The sequence below is a fragment of the Mustela nigripes genome, chromosome 16, assembly GCF_022355385.1.
Source record: "Mustela nigripes isolate SB6536 chromosome 16, MUSNIG.SB6536, whole genome shotgun sequence".
NCBI lineage: Eukaryota > Metazoa > Chordata > Mammalia > Carnivora > Mustelidae > Mustela > Mustela nigripes.
In genome coordinates, this window is record NC_081572.1 from 52,837,965 (window position 1) to 52,857,621 (window position 19,657).

Sequence of the window (19,657 nt, forward strand, 5' to 3'; positions counted from 1 at the left end):
GTAAGTCAGTCAGAGAAAGACAAATATATGATTTCACTCATAAGTGGGATTTAAGAAATAAAACAGATGAACATAGAGAAAGGAAAGAAAAAGTAAAATAAGATGAAAACAGAGAGGGAGGCAAACCATAAGGGACTCTTAACTGTAGGGCAAAAACTGACAGTTGCTGAAGGGTAGATGGGTGGGGGATGGAGTAACTGGGTGATGGGCATTAAAGAGAGCAGTTGATGGAATGAGCCCTGGGTTTTGTAGGCAACTGAGGAATCACTAACCTCTACTTCCAAAACTAATAATACAGTATATGTTAACTAAATTGAAATTAAAGTAAAAATTTTTAATTTAAATTCAATTATCCAACATGTAGTACATCATTAGTTTTTGATATGTTTTTCAAAAGAAAAAAGTAAAATGCAGTTTGTGATTCAGCAGGTCCAGCATGGGGCCTAAGACATTGAATTTATCACAAGTTCTCAGGTGATATTGGTCCACAGGCTTTACTTTGAATAGCAAGGCTTTAGATCAGGATAAGAAAATAATTTTTACTCAGTTAAAAAGAAACAATTATATATGTTAATGACACTGTGTAGGGGACATACAAGTTAAGATACTGGGCTGGATTGAGATTCTGTCACTGAGTCTATTCTCAGCTTTAATTTTCACACATTGGAAAGTTGGAAAAATCAAGTATCAGAAGGGATGTGAACATACTGTGCATAAATCATCCAATGGAAAGGTATCACTCATTCTTTCTGGTTAGTAAGAATGATTATCAGGCTTTCCCAGGTAATTTATTGTCTGCAAAAGAGCTACATGATATGATTGTCTGTTTTGTGTGTATTGAGTTTGAGGAGTTCTTTATAGATCCTGGATATCAACCTTTTGTACTGTAATTTGCAAATATCTTCTCCCATTCCGTGGGTTGCCTCTTTGTTTTCTTGACTGTTTCCTTTGCTGTGCAGAAGCTTTTGATTTTGATGAAGTTCCAAAAGTTTATTTTCACTTTTGCTTCCTTTGCCTTTGGAGACATATCTTGAAAGAAGTTGCTGTGGCTGATATCGAAGAGATTACTGCCTATTTTCTCCTCTAGGATTCTGATGGATTCCTGTCTCACATTGAGGTATTTTATCCATTTTGAGTTTATCTTTGTGTACGGGGTAAGAGAATGGTCGAGTTTCATTCCTCTACATATAGCTGCCCAGTTTTCCCAGCACCATTTATTGAAGAGACTGTCTTTTTTCCACTGTATATTTTTTCCTGTTTTGTCGAAGATTATTTGCCCATAGAGTTGAGGGTCCATATCTGGGCTCTCTACTCTGTTCCACTGGTCTATGTGTCTGTTTTTATGCCAGTACCATGCTATCTTGGTGATCACAGCTTTGTAGTAAAGCTTGAAATCAGGTAATGTGATGCCCCCAATTGTATTTTTGTTTTCCAACATTTCCTTAGCGATTTGGGGTCTCTTCTGATTCCATACAAATTTTAGGATTATTTGCTCCAGCTCTTTGAAGAATACCGGTGGAATTTTGATCGGAATGGCATTAAAAGTATAGATTGCTCTAGGCAGTATAGACACTTTAACAATGTTTATTCTTCTGATCCAAGAGCATGGAATGGTCTTCCATTTTTTTGTGTCTTCTTCAATTTCTTTCATGAGTGTTCTGTAGTTCCTCAAATACAGATCCTTTACCTCTTTGGTTAGGTTTATTCTCAGGTATCTAATGGTTCTTGGTACTATAGTAAATGGAATCGATTCTCTAATTTCACTTTCTGTATTTTCATTGTTAGTGTATAAGAAAGCCACTGATTTCTGTACATTGACTTTGTATCCTGCCACGTTGCTGAATTGCTGTATGAGTTCTAGTAGTTTGGGGGTGGAGTCTTTTGGGTTTTCCATATAAAGAACCATGTCATCTGTGAAGAGAGAGCGTTTGACTTCTTCATTGCCAATTTGGATACCTTTTATTTCTTTGTTGTCTGATTGCTGTTGCTAGGACTTCTAATACTATGTTGAACAAGAGTGGTGAGAGTGGGCATCCTTGTCATGTTCCTGATCTCAACGGGAAGGCTGCAAGCTTTTTCCCAATCATATCAAAAAATGGGCAGAAGATATGAACAGACACTTCTCCAATGAAGACATACAAATGGCTATCAGACACATGAAAAATTGTTCATCATCACTAGCCCTCAGGGAGATTCAAATTAAAACCACATTGAGATATCACCTTACACCAGTTAGAATGGCCAAAATTAGGAAACAACATGTGTTGGAGAGGATGTGGATAGGGGAACCCTCTTACACTGTTGGTGGGAATGCAAGTTGGTGCAGCTTCTTTGGAGAATAGTGTGGAGATTCCTCAAGAAATTAAAAATAGAACTTCCCTATGACCCTGCAATTGCACTCCTGGGTATTTGCCCCAAAGATACAGATGTAGTGAAAAGAAGAGCCATCTGTACCCCAATGTTTATAGCAGCAATGGCCACGGTCGCCAAACTGTGGAAAGAACCAAGATGCCCTTCAGCAGATGAATGGATAAGGATGATGTGGTCCATATACACTATGGAGTATTATGCCTCCATCAGAAAGGATGAATACCCAACTTTTGTAGCAACATGGACGGGGCTGGAAGAGATTATGCTGAGTGAAATCAGTCAAGCAGAGAGAGTCAATTATCATATAGTTTCACTTACTTGTGGAGCATAACAAATAGCATGGAGGACATGGGGAGTTAGAGAGGAAAAGGGAGTTGGGGGAAATTGGAAGGGGAGGTGAACCATGAGAGACTATGGACTCTGAAAAACAATCTGAGGGGTTTGAAGTGGTGGGGGGGGGTGGGAGGTTGGGATACCAGGTGGTGGGTCCTATAGAGGGCATGGATTGCATGGAGCACTGGGGTGGTGCAAAAATAATGAATACTGTTATGCTGAAAATAAATAAAAAAATAAATTAAAAAAAAGAGCTACATGAGTAAGTAGTTAGAAAGTTAGGATTGAAAAGAGATAATTGACACAAAATGCCAATCACTGGGCCTGGTATACACATATAGTAGTGAATGTGAACCTTTGTCATTTTTATTAAATTTTGTAAGGCTGGGTAAGGATAAAGCTGTGCTTTCCAGATGAGTCTTATGGAGAGATTGTTGCTTTATTCCCTTTATTACTCCTGTTTCAGTGTTGTGTATGTGATCTCTGAATGGTTGAACTCTGTAACAAACAATGCAAATACACAATGAAAAGTATGACTATCAATCTGAGAATGGTACTGCTTGCATCAGTTATTATCTTTAAGCTGCAAGAAACTATGCCTCCCCCACCCCCTCCACTACTGAATTTAAGTAACAGGGAAAATTTATTGTGTCACTTAACAAGAAGGCAAGAGATAGGGTAGAACTGAGATCCATCAATTTGGTTACTGGATGGGTTTTCCATCTCTCCTACTCTTCATTTTTTTGTGTGTTGATTATAGCTTCAGTAGGTGATAGCTTCTCGTGATAGTTTCAGTAGGTCCAAGTGTCATATCGAGACAAGACAATGGCTAGGGAAGAAGAGTCTCCTTTTCTGCATTTGTTTATTTCAGATGGAGGAAATCATTCCTTGAAGACCTCCAAAGACTTGCTCTTCTCTCTTACTGGTCATAACTGAATTACATGCCCCTTCTTAAGCTAATCCCACAGTCAAACAGAATGGGATCGCCAGCCTTGTCTATACAGTCCATTTAGGAAATGTCCCTATGGCATATGGAGAAGGGTGGAGACAAGAATACAGAGTTAAGCATGCAAGAAGGAGAGATGAGCTTTGGGGCATAGACAGAGCAGATAGAAGTTTTTTTTTAAGATTTTATTTATATATTTGACAGAGAGAGAGAGAGAGATCCCAAGTAGGCAGAGAGGCAGGCAGAGAGAGGGGGAAGCAGGCTCACTGCTGAGCAGAGAGCCCAATGCAGGGCTCGATCCCAGGACCCTGAGATCATGACCCGAGCCGAAGGCAGAGGCCCAACCCACGGAGCCACCCAGGCACCCCAGAGCATATGAAAAGAACTGGTCAAATATTTATGGTGGCAAAGGTTTTTAAATTTTCCACCTAGGACAGGAGTCCTTTCCTCTTGCAGCCATCTCAAATACTTGTCATTTTCTGTCTAAATTTGTAGTGACTGGGAGCTTCATTATTTTGAGGATTTTTGACCTCTCCTCCCCTTCCTCCCCTTATGGGTCCTATTCCACACCCCCAGCCAGCTGTCAAAGTGGCTTTCACACCAGGAGTACCAAGTTCTTGTAAGGAAGTGTAACTGTTAGCTTCTGATGGTGATGAAGACCTTTGTCTCATGTGGGGATTGGCTGGGAGTGAGCGTATTCTCAAAGCCTCAGCTGTGCTCTCCTCTCTGTGTGTCTCTGTGCCTGACCCTTACAATTCAAACTCATATTGAACATGCTGACCTCCCTTTCACACTGCTTTCCCTGATGTTTTATCACCATACTCTCACAACTGTCATATCAACGTGGCACATTGAAAATGGGTCACTTCAAAGGACTCATCTTACTTCCATTTTGCTTTTCACCCCTACCAGCAAGTACCCCCTATCCCCCACAACCACCAAATGCCGCTGTTTTCACTTCTTTCTGATAAATAAGAAAACTTCAGGGTCCTGCAACAAAAGATTTAGGAGCCACTAAGAATATGACCCATTTACTCTGAACTCTGAGTAAATCAATTGACCCTCCATAACTACTAACTCTCAGATATGTATACATCTAGAGAGATTTAAGCCCCAACCTTCTACTTGCTCCCAGAGTAGTTCACCTTTGGTCAGTAGCATTGGAAAATTCACACAACATTTATTTCCTTGCTCTAACAGCCTTTTTGGAAGAGGTAGTCTATTATCTAATCAAAGATAGAGGCAGAATAACCATAGCATTAACCTCACTGCTATGTGCTCTAACCCTTGAAAGTAGACCTTTATCAAAAGGGCAGCATTAAGGACTCAGCCTCCCAGTGAAGGTGGATTTTTCGTAATTATGTTCATCGTTAAAAGAAGCTATCTTCTGCTAAGAATGTTATGTTTTTACTCTTTTGAACCCTTACTGGCTTTTTTTTTTTTTTTTTTTTTTGCATTATTGCCTGTCTATAAAGACCACAGCCCCATGAAGGTCAGAAGAAGAAGGGGTTACTCTGTGATTTGCACACTAACCTTGGCTGACTAAGCTTTATGGAAATGAGGGAAACCTGACCAATATGTGTAGCCTGCATGGCCTTGTTCGAGAGACGCTCATGGACAATCTGTGGTACAGGGAAGGCAGAAGATCACCTGTGGGAAGTACAGGTGATCACCTGCAGGAAGTACAGGAAGATCACCTGCAGGAAGTACTGCCTGCACAGCCATCCATCAGAGAAACTGTGGCAGGTCTCCAGGGGCTTTGTGTTCACAGAGAAGTTACATGTACCTGTCTTTCCAACACTGGTTATTGTTTCAAGCTTCTTGACAGTGCTGTTTTCGTGCCCTCTAAACAGAAGCTTCTCACCCCAACTTCCTGATGATGGTGAGCAAAAGCTGGGTCACACGGTTTAATGGGAAGGGGAAGGAAGGAGCACACCTCTTCTTCAAATAGATCTTAAATCAAAAATTCTACATACAAACTTTCATATCCAAATTCCTCGGGAAGTTTGCTAAAAACACAGATGGAGCTCATCTCTAGATAATTTGATTCAGAAAGTTTGCACGGAGTTCTGAATCTGCATTTTAAACAAAATATAGGCAGATGAATCTCAGGGGGCTACCAAGAAGACCCCCTTTGAGAAAAACTGTCCTAAGTCATAGACTTGAGAACCAGCTTCAGTATTAAGAGCTCCTACATTACAGCCTCTCTATGCAGGTTCTTTGTTTACAGGAGCATCGATCCTCACCAGCCTTGCAAGTTTGGTGGCCCAGTTTATAGATGAGGGGAATGAGGTGTCCAGAGGTTAGGGCATTTTCTCAAGGACTCATGGTTACCACTGGCCTACTCTTGGGCATGAGCTTGAGCCTACCTGATTCCACAGCCTATGCTCTTGTGTCTGGGTCACACCATTTCTCCCAGCTAATGACTCCTTAGGTCCTGAACTAGGCTCTGAACAGACCAAGATGAATGAGATAGTGTTCATTTCAATAACTCATTCTAGTGAGTTTTGAGGGCTGATTTCTGTCTCTCTGTTTCCAGATGTGCAAAAGCAGCTTGGCAAGTGAAAAGGGGGCCAGAACTAGGAAATAAAACCACCTGGAGATTTTTCATCGGCACCAGGATGATAAATCTAGTATATTGCTAGTTTGGCTTGCAAGCTGCCTTGCTAGCTTTGAAGGACCTCTGAAACGGTTCAGTCCATGAGGGATTTAGATAGTGCTCCATTGTTTTCTAAGCAGTGAGTCTATTTTTGATGTGCTAAAACCCTCTCAGTGTATACATACTATGCATTACATTGTGTACTGAACCAAATAAAATGGTTGATATGGAAGCATTTTGAAAAGATAAAAACACTATGCAAATGAGTTATGGATATGTTATCAAAGGTTCTGTTGGACAAGCCCACCCCAAGCTGTGTTTTGAATCTCACAAAGACCACTTGCTGAATATTCACCATTGGCCAGGCACAGCAGTAGGACTCTACCTATGTTACCATGTGTGTCTTCACAATAATCCTCAGCATTTTACAGAAAAGGAAACTGAGGTTCAGAAGGGACATATGGCTAGTACACAGTGATGATATGGGCTAGGCCCAAGACCTGAGCTCTTACATTTAAGCACTGTATGCCTTTTGCTCATTCCACTTAATATATTCATTTTCAAGATGGAGGGGACCTTGGAGATGATGGAGTTCAACCTTACTCCACTGTAGAAATTGGCTTGGTATCATCCCCCAAACAATAATTGCCTTCTTCTTGCACACCTTTGAAGGTGGGTGCTCTACACTTTGCAGCTAACCTTCCACTTCCCTCTTCCTTACAGGGTCAAGTACAACCTCCCCACCCTTCCATATCTTGTCCCCACTTACCTTCCAAGTCTCTTCTCACCATTCTTTTAGAGACACAGTAGTCCTCTGCTGTCTACAAAGTTGACTGCATGCATTCCTCATCTCTACTATTGGGTAAAACCCCCATGGCAGGGGGCAACCCCTTTCTTCTCTCTGTTTGAGACAACCCATCTTCAAGTCTAGTATCAAGAAACCCTCTCAGCCCTCCGCAAGATTTACCAATCTCCCAGAACAACTGCTTCCTACATTACTCATGCACTTCTTATTGCAAATTGTTCCCTAATGGTGACTCTTTTGGTACTGTGGTACCAGTAGACCCCATGAAAGGAAGGGCTTTGTCCTATTCATCTTTGTATCCTCAATGCCTTGCTTAAATCATTTCCTGAGAATGGTCTTCCAGTCACATTTGTTGTAGATGAAAATTACTCTCCTGAGTAGAACCTGTATTTTCTGTTATGCATTTATTTATCTGTGTTGGTGAAGCACCTGGCACATAGTCAATGCTGTCTAATGGATTTTTCTTGTTGTTGTCATTGGAGCTATGTGGTGACCAGGTCAGAAGACAACTGAATCTACTCATAAGAGCTGAGAAAATATTTATTATAGCATCATTTACTGTAGTGAAAAGCTGGAAACAACTTAAAAGTCTATGTATATAAAGTTAAGAAACATGCAAAACAATATTATGTATTGTTTGTTGAAAAATGTATATTCAATACAATTACAAAGCAATATGTACCCCACTAGGGTTGAGTGAGAATGTATTAGTTTCCTGGGGCTGCTGTAATAAAGTGGCCAACTGAGTAGCTTAAATAATAGAAATTTATCATCTCCCAGTTCTGGAAATTAGAAGTCTAAAATCAAGATGCTAGCACATCTGATTTCTCCTAAGGCCTCTTTCTCTGCCAGGTAGATGGTCACCTACCTGCTGTGTCCTCCCATGGTATCTTGTGTGCAAACATCCTTGGTGTACAAATATCTTCATATAAGGACCCCTGTCAGATTGGATTAAGCTCCAATAACCTCATTTTATCTTAATCACCTCTTTAAAGACTCTATCTTCAGGGGCACCTGGGTGGCTCAGTGGGTTAAATCTCTGCCTTCTGCTCAAGTCATGATCTCAGGGTCCTGGGATCAAGCCCCTCATCAGGCTCTCTGCTCAACAGGGAACCTGTTTCTCTCTTTCTCTCTGCCTGCCTCTCTGCCTACTTGTGATCTCTCTCTCTGACAAATAAATAAGTAAAATCTTAAAAAAAAAAAAAAAAGAAAGAAAGAAACCCTCTATCTCCAATGTGGTCACATTTATGAGGTACTGGGGGTTAGAGCTTCAACATATGAATTTGTTGGGGAAACACAACTCAGCCCCTAACAGCAGAATTATCTCCTTCTGAGGGCTGTGTTGGAGAACCTATGCCTCTCTCCTAGCTTCTGGAAGCCTCAGGTGTTCCTTGACTTATGGATGGTGTTCTCCCTGTGTCTTCACACTGTCTTCCCTCTGTATGTGTCTCCCTGTATGTTGATGTCCAAGTTTCCATTCTTTTATAAAGACATACTTTACATCAGGTCAGGGCCCACCCTCATGACCTTATTTTAGCTTGATCACCTTCATGAAGAGCATATCTCAAACAACATCACATTCTTCAGTATTTGGGGCTAGAACTAGAGCCTAGTTGTTGGGGTTTTTTTGTTGTTGTTGCTGTTTGTTTGTTTGTTTGTTTGTTTGTTTTTGGCAGGCAGGGTGGGGGGGAGGTGATACAATTCAACCCATAGCAGAATGTGGAGGTGGAAGAAGGACCATAAGGGGCATTGTGCCATGCATGTTTCTTGTTTCAGTTCTTAGGTTAGGCTTCGGATAGACAAAGGCATTGAATAGGACTACAAATTGTCTTAACAGGAGCTGGAGCCTTCTGATGGAGTGGACATTTCCCGGCATGTGTGTTAGTACCCCCCGCAATTGCACTGTATGCCTTTTGGCATAAATTCTACACCACAACCCAGTGCTAGCAAGGCAATCACTGTATCTCAGGCCAATTTGTCCCACTGTTGACACCTTTAAATCTCCAGGTATTTCTTAAAAGTTCTGAGCCTAAATCTCCCCATTTACCTTCCATTCATGGGTTGTAGTGCTGATTTCTGTCTGCAGCCACACAGGGTATTTCTGTTGCCACTTCCACTTAGAATATCTGAGTGTGTTAGTAGAGCACACCCTCACCCTTTCCCCTCTGTGCCTATTCATCCTCCTTACCCCTACCCTTCTCTTAATTCCTTTAAATCCTCCTTATATAACCCAACTTTCATGATTTAGGGTGCTCTTGGCAGTGAGCTAGTTAGGCATTGCCTCATATCCACAGAGCTTGCATTTTTAAACAGGTCATTGCATAAGCAATTATTTGACTTCAATGGTGATAAATGGCAGGGAAGTAAGGAGTAGGGCAACCTCTCCATGGTGACAGCATGAGGTGAGGGCATGCTGGGAGAAGCCAGGAAATCCTCTCCTTAGGGCAGCCCTGACCAAGGGTAAGAATTTACTGGTCAAAGAGGAGTGTCTGGCAAGAAGAGGAGAGAGTATGCACAATTTGATGTAAGGCCTTTGCTGTGGCTGGCTAGGAACCTCTAGGTCACATTAAAAACTGACTTTAATCTGAATGGAAAGGGGAAGGTGTGGAAAGGTTTTAATTTGGGAAGTACCATGATGAAATTTGCATGCTAGAAAGACCATCTTAGGGGTGCCTTTGTGGCTCAGTCTGTTAAGCCTCCGACTCTTGATTTGGCTCAGGTCTTGATCCAGGGTCGTGAGTTTGAGCCCTATGTTGGACTCTACACCCACTTAAAAATAAATAAATAAATAAATAGATAAATAAATAAATAAATAGAAATACCAGCTTCTCTGTAGAGGTGGGGTGGGGTTGTTCATCTAATAGTGAAGTAGATGTCTCTTAGACTATTCCCAAATGCAGCCCAGGTATGGAGGGGTGGAAATAAAAACAGCTCTGAGCACAGTAGGGATGGTGACATGTTCAGAAGTGGATGGATTTGAAATATGTTTTAGGGAGTAAAAGAGAACGATTTACTAGAAATAGAGGGTAAGGACAGTACCATCCTTAGCCCCTATCCCTTAGCAAAGGGGCCCCTACCTTGGACTAGCAGTTGGCAAACTCTAGTCCATGGGTCAAGTCTGACCTCTATCTTGTTTTTCTTTTTTAAATAAAGTTTTATTGAAACACAGCTACACTCATTAATTTATGCATTGCCTGTGGCTACCATGGCATTACAGTGGCAGAATAGAGTAGTCTGTGACACAGGGTATCTGGCTCATGAAGGCCAAAATATTTAATCTCTGACTACTTACAGAAAAAAAAAAAATTGCCAATCCATGGTTCCAAAGACCCCACATATCCAAACTTGCACAAAAAATAAATTTTTAGTAAATAAGTGAGTCCCTCTCAGCCCAGGCTAATTGCTTGTGAGATGCTCACCTCATCTATTGTCAGGACCAAGGCTGTTCAGACCCCAGGGAGTTGCTTCTCTCCATCCCTTCATCTCGAGTCCTGTAAATGGATGTGTCTAAATGCTGTGGAAGTTTTTGGCTTTTGCTGTTATCAAAAATCACTTTCCAGTGCAGGGATGATTTGAGCCTGGAGGAAATACACATATGCCTCGAGGGACCACAGGGGAAGGACAAGGCAGGTACAGGCAGAGGGGCAGGACCTGAATCACATGTCTTTATTCGGGTCTGTGGGTGGAGTGATTTGGGATTCCCAGGCCAGATTGGTCAGGAGATCAGGGTTTTGGTAAGCTCCATGGGGGTCTTATTTAAGGGGTGCAAGAGAAGAAGGCCCTGGAATATGGGAGGGACTGCTGAGCACTAGAGTTGTTGAGGGAGTCATATCTGGAATTTATATTTGCTTGTGACTCAGTGGGCTGTTACATAGGGCAGGTACTTGCAAGAGGGGCTAGTGGCAGTTCAAGGTCCCTGAGGCCAAATGGTCACACAAATGGATGTGGAGGCAATAATACCATTGAGTAGCTTAGCCAAGCTCCTGACATGGTTCCTGCAAATATTAGGGTAGAGGAAGGTGGGGGAAAGTTCAGGGGTATCTCTTGGGTTTCTGGTGTGATCACAAAGTAGCGGAGGTTACAAGTAGTTTAGACCATGTTTCTTTCAAAGAACTTTTAAGAATCCAGGTAGAAGATGTAGAGTTGATGTTTAAATACATGCTACTCAAAAGAGGATATGGAGGGACAGGAGACAGAGTTGTCAGTCACGGGTAACTGAGCTCATGGATGTGATAGAGATCTGTTGGAAGGAGGAATCTGGGAGAAGAAAAGAGCTTGAGACCCACCCTTGGCATACAGCACCTTTTTAGTGTCTGGGTGTGGAGGACAAGCTTGCTATGAAGGATGCAGAGAAGGAGAGGTCAAGAAGATCGAGGAAGGCTTAGAGAAGGAAGAATCAGTAAAGTTGAAGAAAAAGTGTCTTCACTTTTTCTTCACCCAAAGAGGGAGGTTTGGATTAATCGTGTCCCATAAGCTGAGGGCTGGATTTGACATCTGGAAGCCATTTATGACTTAAGAAGCATCACCATGTTGCTCTGAGAAGGATGTAGAAGGTTTGGTGGATGCTATGAAGAATGCATGAGACATGAGGCATGGAAATAATGAAGGTAGACAGGGATTTCATGGGGATGAGGGAATAAAGAGGAGGAGGAAATGGGACTTAGAAAGGTTTTTTATTTTTAAGGATAAGAGAGCCTTGGAGATGTCTAAATGCTGTTGAAAAGTTTCCACCACGGAGAGAGAGGTTGATGATAAAGGAGAGACAAGAAATTACAGATGCATTCTAAGCTCAGATGGCTTGTTGGTTTGCAGCCTTGCCCCACAGAATCACTCTTGGTTGAGTCTTTGGTATTTCACATGGGCTTAGGAAATAGTGCAACCATTTTGCAGGGAAGATGGCAACCACAAAATCCTGAGAAATACACACCTGAGTCCTCACACTCAATTACCCAACTATCTGCACAGCATTTGGACTTTGACTCAGTTGCATACAGAAGAGGATTTTGTTATTTATCCTTTCACAAAATGAATTGCATTTAAAATAGATCTCATTTTAGATCCAGAGCTTGTAATGCTATCAGCCTGCTAGATAGAAATAGCTTGTTGCTCTCTTGTTTGATTGGAGTCTTAACAGCAGGATTTTGTGTTTCACAAATGATTATATCCTGCATGAATATCTGACATGTTCTTCATCACTGTTTTACTCGATTAAAAATGTTGCATTCCACGAAGAAACAGCATTCAGGACACAGGGGTCTCTGAGTGGCAGAGTTTTCAGAAAAGCTGTCATCGCAAAATGAAATTTAGAATCTTAGAGATGGCACCAAGCTGGGCAATTTACATACTATCAGGAAGTAGGACTGGCTGTCTGGAATAATTGAAAACCCTAGTAATAACATGAGTTGTCCTAGGGAGTAATGTTAGGAAATGTAATAAACATTTTTCAAATCCAAGAGCTTTTATTTTCCATCTATTTACTAAACAAAGATGTTTTTGACCTCACAACTATATATTTTTCTTGATGTGCTTTAGTCCCCCAGATGCCAATCACCATTATCACTGATGCCTTTTGGAGCAATTGTGCTAAGTGCTTCATATACATTTCTTCATCTTACCTTCATAACGATATTGAGAGGTCATATTGCTTTCAGTCAGTAGAAGAGAAAACTGAGTCTCAAAAAAATGAATTACTTCCCTAATTGTCACACACACTGTGTGTGAGTGGCACAGTTTGCATATAAAGTCGCAGGATGACTGGAACCTTCATGTTTAACTTCTTCATTTCACCATATGGAGATGAAGGGAATTTCATTTCTACTCTCAGAGAGCATCACATCTGATTGGAAGCATATGAGATGTGTCCACATAACTTTTCCATAATTCAAGGTTTATTAAGAATAATAAGGGGTGCTTTGGAGTTTAAGAGAGTGAGAAATGGTTGGGGGTGGGGCATGTTATCAAGCCTGGTTCATCATCAATCTTCAGATCTAAAGGGTTGGTGGAATTGTAATTGACAGATGAGAGTGAAAGATAGTCAAGGTGGAAGGAATGGTAAGGGCAAAGGCAAGGTCAGAAGAGAGGCACTGTCTGGGGAGCAATGGGCAGTCCTGTTTAACTGATGTTTCAATGTGGGATAACACTTGAAAAGACCTGTCCAGGTCAGAGGATGGAGGTCATCTAGATGGTGGGATGATTGTATTCTGGAAATGGTATAAAGGCTGGGGCTGAGCTGGATAAAGAGCTGACTGCCATGGGAAAGCCAATTCAGCTTCTACCAGCCAACAGAAAGAGAATGAAAACTCGGGTGTTATTACTAGGAAATAACAATACTTAAAAAATTTTGACCTTTCTCTTTTCATCCTGTAATCAGTAACAAAGTTTTCATTTCTCTCTGCTATAGTAACTTTCAACCCTAGGTGTATATTAGAATCACCTAGGGAAATGTTAAAACTCCTAAACTTGAGTGGTACTCTAGACTAATTAAATAGAATCTCTGGGGGATGGGAAACAAGCATTGGCATATTTTAAAGCTTCCCAGGTGACTTAAATGTGTAGTTGAGGCCAAGTACTACTATGTTAGCAGGTCCCTTGCTTGTTAAGTGAGGGAATTAATTAATTATTAATTAATTACTAATTGCTAATTAATTCCCTAATTAATTATTGGAACAGGCAAGGATAGTAACTACAGTGCTAGTTGTGCTGGTAACAGAAAATGGAACATTGGAAAGGAGAGCTGATCTGAAAAAAGAAGAGGAGACACGTCTGTTGTTCAGTATATTGAAATTAGAAAATCCAAGTGAATGCTCCTCTGAGGTGGGCTCTCCCTGGCATTGTGGTTTCATCTGTGGGTACTGGTCCCTGAAAATAGCAGGTGCAGAACAAGCAGTGGAATTGGGAAGTCCAGCAGGCATATGGAAGTAGGGCTTTACATAAGTAAATATTGTTAAGCCTAAGATGTTTGAGTTAGGGGTGCATAGGCAATAGTGTAAGTCATCGAGGTAGAGAGAAGAGAAAAAAAAGACTGATGGTGCAACATGACGGCATGCCAATATGAAGGAAAAAGAACTAAGAGAAAGATTTACTGATTGGAGAATTAAAAAATAATACAAAGACAAGAAGACAGAAAAGAGTTCATACAGTCAACCATATGCAATGTTACAGGAAGATTAAAAAAAAAAAAAAGAAGTCTAAGGAGGAAAAAAAAAGGTTTTGGTGCATATGGGATAGACAGAAGTGTTATTTTAAAAATCATACAGAGAGTATCGTTCATTGTAGAAAAAAATAAAAATTCCAATAATCAAAACAAATAAAACCCAATCACCCAAAATCACACCACTCAAAGATAAACACTTATTATAGATGATTTCTTTAGCAAATATATATTTGTTTTTTGTAAAGACAAATAGAACATTGTTTACATAGTAATGTGGAATCTGTTGTTTTCATAAAATAGTATGCCATGAATATCTTTCCATGTCAATGATATACATGTTAAAAATGGCTGCAAGTTTTTCTGACTGTAATAGAGCTACCATAATTTACTTAATCACTTTCTTATTTGCAGTTTTTAATTGTTGACATTTTAAACATTTTTATTCATCCATGCATGTACATGTACTTGATTATTTCCTTAGGTTAAGTTTCTAGGCATAGAATTTTTACTAGGAAAGTACTGGTTACTTCTTCATATGCTCAACAGTAGCAGAAATATTCCTTCTGTATTTTTATCAATTTATCAAGTAAAACAATGGTAGTCCAATGGTGCATTTATGTGCTTTGCTTTGATTCCTAATTATGCTCAATGTGTGTGTGTGTGTGTGTGTATATATATATATATATATATATATATATATGAATGACATATGTATTGCCTCTTTTGTAGAATTCTTTTCATTTCCTCTGCAGTATTCCTATTTACTATATTTTGGTCTTCTTTTTTATTTATTTTTAAAATTTCCTTTCTATGTTCCAGAATTCATTGTTTATGCACCACACCCAGTGCTCCATGAAATACATGCCCTTCATAATACCCACCACCAGCCTCTCACCCAGCCTCCCCTCCAAAACCCTCAGTTTGTTTCTCAGAGTCCACAGTCTCTCATGGTTCATCTCTCCCTCCAATTTTCCGCAACTCCCTTCTCCTCTCCATCTCCCCGGGTCCTCTGCGTTATTCCTTATGCTCCACAAATAAGTGAAACCATATGATAATTGACTCTGTCTGCTTGACTTATTTCACTCAGCATAATCTCTTCCAGTCCTGTCCATGTTGATAAAAAAGTTCGGTATTCATCCTTTCTGATGGAGGCAGAATACTCCATAGTATATATGGACCACATCTTCTTTATCCATTTGTCTGTTGAAGGGAATCTTGGTTCTTTCCACAGTTTGGTGACTGTGGCCATTGCTGCTATGAACATTGGGGTACAGATGGCCCTTCTTTTCACTACATCTGTATCTTTGGGGTAAATACCCAGTAGTGCAATTGCAGGGTCATAGGGAAGCTCTATCTTTAATTTCTTAAGGAATCTCCACACTGTTTTCCAAAGCAGCAGCACCAACTTGCATTCCCACCAATAGCGTAGGAGGGTTCCCCTTTCTCCACATCCTCTCCAACACATGTTGTTTACTGTCTTGTTAATTTTGGCCAATCTAACTGGTATAAGTTGGTATCTCAATGTGGTTTTGATTTGGATCTCCCTGATGGTTAGTGATGATGAACATTTTTTCATGTGTCTGTTAGCCATTTGTATGTATGTCTTCATTGGAAAATTGTTCATGTCTTCTGCCCATTTTTTGACATTATTTTCTGTTTTGTGTGTGTTGAGTTTGAGGAGTTCATTATAGATATTGGACATCAGCCTTTGTCTATACTGTCATTTGTGAATATCTTCTTCCATTCCATGGGCTGCCCCTTCGTTTTGTTGACTGTTTCCTTTGCTGTGCAGAAGCTTTGATCTTGATGAAGTCCCAAAAATTCATTTTCACTTTTGTTTCCTTTGCCTATGGAGACATAACTTGAAAGAAGTTGCTGTGGCCAATGTCCAAGAGGTTACTGCCTGTGTTCTTCTCTATGATTCTGATAGATTCCTTCCCCACATTGAGGTCTCTCATCCATTTTGAGTTTATCTTTGTGTATGGTGTAAAAGAATTGTCGAGTTTCATTCTTCTATACATAGCTGTCCAATTTACCCAGCACCATTTATTGAAGAGACTGTCTTTTTTCCACTGTATATTTTTTCCTGCTTTGTCAAAGATTAGTTGACCATAAAGTTGAGGGTCCATATCTGGGCCCTCTATTCTTTTCCACTGGTCTATGTGTCTGTGTGCCCTCTCCATCAGAGCTATTGGATACAGACATAAACAGTATGTCAGATAGGGAAGTCAGGCTAACAATTATCTAGGCAGTGGCTAGGTTGGAGAAAACCATTAGTGACAAAATGGAATCGATTAGGGCAGAAGTGAAAGCCACCAGGGAAAATGTTAACAATGCTATCATTGAGTTCTAATCTAATCTAAATTCTCTAACAGCTAGGGTAACTGAGGCAGAAGATAGAATTAGTGATCTAGAGGACAAACTAATAGAGAAAAAGGATCAGAAGGAGGCCTGGAACAAACAGCTTAGAAGCCATGAAAACAGAATTAGGGAAATAAATGACACCATGAAATGCTCCAATGTCAAAATTATTGGAATCCCTGAGAGGGAGGAGAAAGAAAACTAGAGGATAGAGGGGGGACAAGATGGCGGGGGAGTAGGAGGAGGTGTCTTTTCAGCTGGTACCCGGAAGTGAGCTGATTACCTACCAAAGAACTCCATTCACCCATGAAATCAGCCTGAGATCAGAATTATACACGTCTGGATCTCTACAGGGGCAGAAGACACCAGTGGGCAGGTAAAGTGGAGTGGGAACAGCAGACTGATATCAGAAGATAAACAAAAGGAGGAGGGAGTCACCAGAGGCCACCAGTTGGAAAGTAATACCCCAATCCAAGCAAGAGTGCCCTGCGTCTGGGGACCAGCATTAACTTGGAGACTGGTTGAAAGCACTCCAAAAGAGCAAAAAATCGCGGGGGGATATTGTGGGAATTGGAGCAGCTAGGGACAGGGGCTTAAGTCCCCGGTCCCAGGACAGCCTCGCCGGCGCTGAGGCAGAGAGAGTGCAGCGGGTTCTAGTTCCTGTGAGGGGATGGGAGCTACGCCGGTCAGCAGAACGCGCGAGCCCTACCACAAAGCTTGAGATACGCGCACGTCCCTCATGCTCCCCTGAGTTACAAAGGCCCGGCTGGCGCTCTTTGACCCCCACCATTGTTTCAAAGCCTAAGCCGCGGGCTCCAAACTCTCCCCTGACAGAGGTGTGCAAGAGCCCAGCCCGGTCCTTTCGGACCTGTGCCCCGTTCTCAGTGCCCGAGATGCGCGCCGCCTCTGAAAGAGGTGCGCACAAGCCGGGCACTCCCAGCCTGGGCCAGCGGCAAAATCTCAGTGTGCGATGGCTGCTTGGAACCTCTCTGGCAGTCGGGAGCTCCCAGACAGCTGCCACTGCCTTGGCTTTGGGTACAAGCAAAAGATCCTGTGCCCTCAGGGTCTGCAACTTGGAACCTGCTCTGCCAGTGGCCAAGGGGGAACTTATTTAGGCTCTGCACCCAGATTGAGGCTTCTCTCTGAGAGGGAGATCAGGGTGCGGTTTGTTTTCCTCTAAAACTACAAAAACCATCAAAGGCAGTCAAGGTGAGAGAAAAAAAAAGTGAACAAGCATAAAAACCACCAGAGAACAAAAGCCTGAAAAAAACCAGTTTCCTCAGAGCCCATCCCCTTGAGGGGGGTGGGAGGACTTAAATCAGGAAAGTCATTGACTGACAACCCACGTGGTAGGCCCCTCCCCCAGAAAACAAACCAAGAAAGAAAAAAAAAAAAGAGAGAGAGAGAAAAAAAAAGGACTGCAAGAGAACAACCACTACTTCATAGGAAAACTTGTATTGTTCACTCGTTCCCACTATTCCGGTTCATTTTTTTTTTTTTTTTTTACACATAGGTAATTTTTTTAACCTACTTACCATCAGAGCGAGTTGTACAGTACATCAAATTCCATAATACCTTTCTAACCTGAACTTTTTGATACATACACCTATGTTTTTCTTTTGCATTTTTATTTTTTGAATTCCTTTTTTAAAATTTTAGTTCAGTTTAGTCTAGTTTATTCCTTTTTATTTTTATCCTCTAATATTCATATAGAGTTAAACTTCAAAGTAATCCCCTTTCCCCAATCAATACTACCCCTATAGGTAAACCAATTTTTAAGCCCCTTTATCTTAGGAAAGTTGAGTCCTTTAACAAAGATATCAAGATACATCCAGGAAGAATCAAAACAACCTTCCTCGCACACACTGAGAATTTATAAGAACTCTCCCATCTTCTTCCACCAGTGTTTCTGTGTTTTTTGTTTATCCTGATAGCATATAAATTTTACACTTGTGGTTCTTTTTGACGAGGTTCTTTCTTTATTTGCATATATACATATTATTTTTCTCTTGTCATATACTTGTATCAGTCTTTTTATCTCTTTTTGTTTGTCTACTTCATAAATCTTACCTTGGGGCCCATCTAGGCTGAACCTTCTTTTTCATCTTCCCTTTCTTTCCTCTCTATCTCTCTCTCTTTTTTTTCTTCTTTTCTTTTTCTTTTCCTTTTCTTTTGTCTCTCGTTTGGGTGGGGAATCCTGATTTCTCAGAAGTGTTCCAGGGTGCACCTTAACTGCACCACAGTTGATACATCCAGCTACATCTGTTCAGTCATCTCCCACCAAAATGACTAGGAGGAGGAATGCCCAACAGAAGAAAAATACAGAGGATGGACCTTCTGCAACAGAGCTAACGGCGATCAACATAGACAATATGTCGGAAAGAGAATTCAGGCTAACAATTATCCAGGCAATAGCTAGGTTGGAGAAAGCCATGGATGACCAAACAGAATTGATTAGGACAGAACTGAAAGCGACCAGACAGGATGTTCACAATGTTAGGGCAGAGCTTAAAGCTACCAGGGAGGAGATTCACAGTGCTCTCAATGAGTTCCAATCTAATCTAAACTCTCTCAAAGCTAGGGCAATTGAGACAGAAGATAGAGTTAGTGATCTGGAAGACAAACAGATAGAGAGAAAGGATCAGGAGGAAGCCTGGAACAAACAGCTTAGAAGCCACGAAAACAGAATCAGGGAAATAAATGATGCCATGAAGTGTTCCAATGTCAGAATTATTGGAATCCCTGAAGGGGAGGAGAAAGAAAGAAGTCTAGAAGATATAGTGAAACAAGTCCTTCATGAAAATTTTCCCAATCTCGAGAATGGAACCAGCATTCATGTACTAGAGGCTGAACGGTCTCCGCCCAAGATTATACATTCCAAAAAAAATCACGACACCTGATAGTCAAATTGAAGAATTATAATTAGGTATAATCTCTTGAAAGCCGCCAGGGCAAAGAGGCTCCTTACTTACAGAGGGAAGCCCATCAGAATAACGTCAGACCTGTCCACAGAGACCTGGCAAGACAGAAGAGGCTGGCAAGACATTTTCAGGGCACTAAATGAGAAGAACATGCAGCCAAGAATACTTT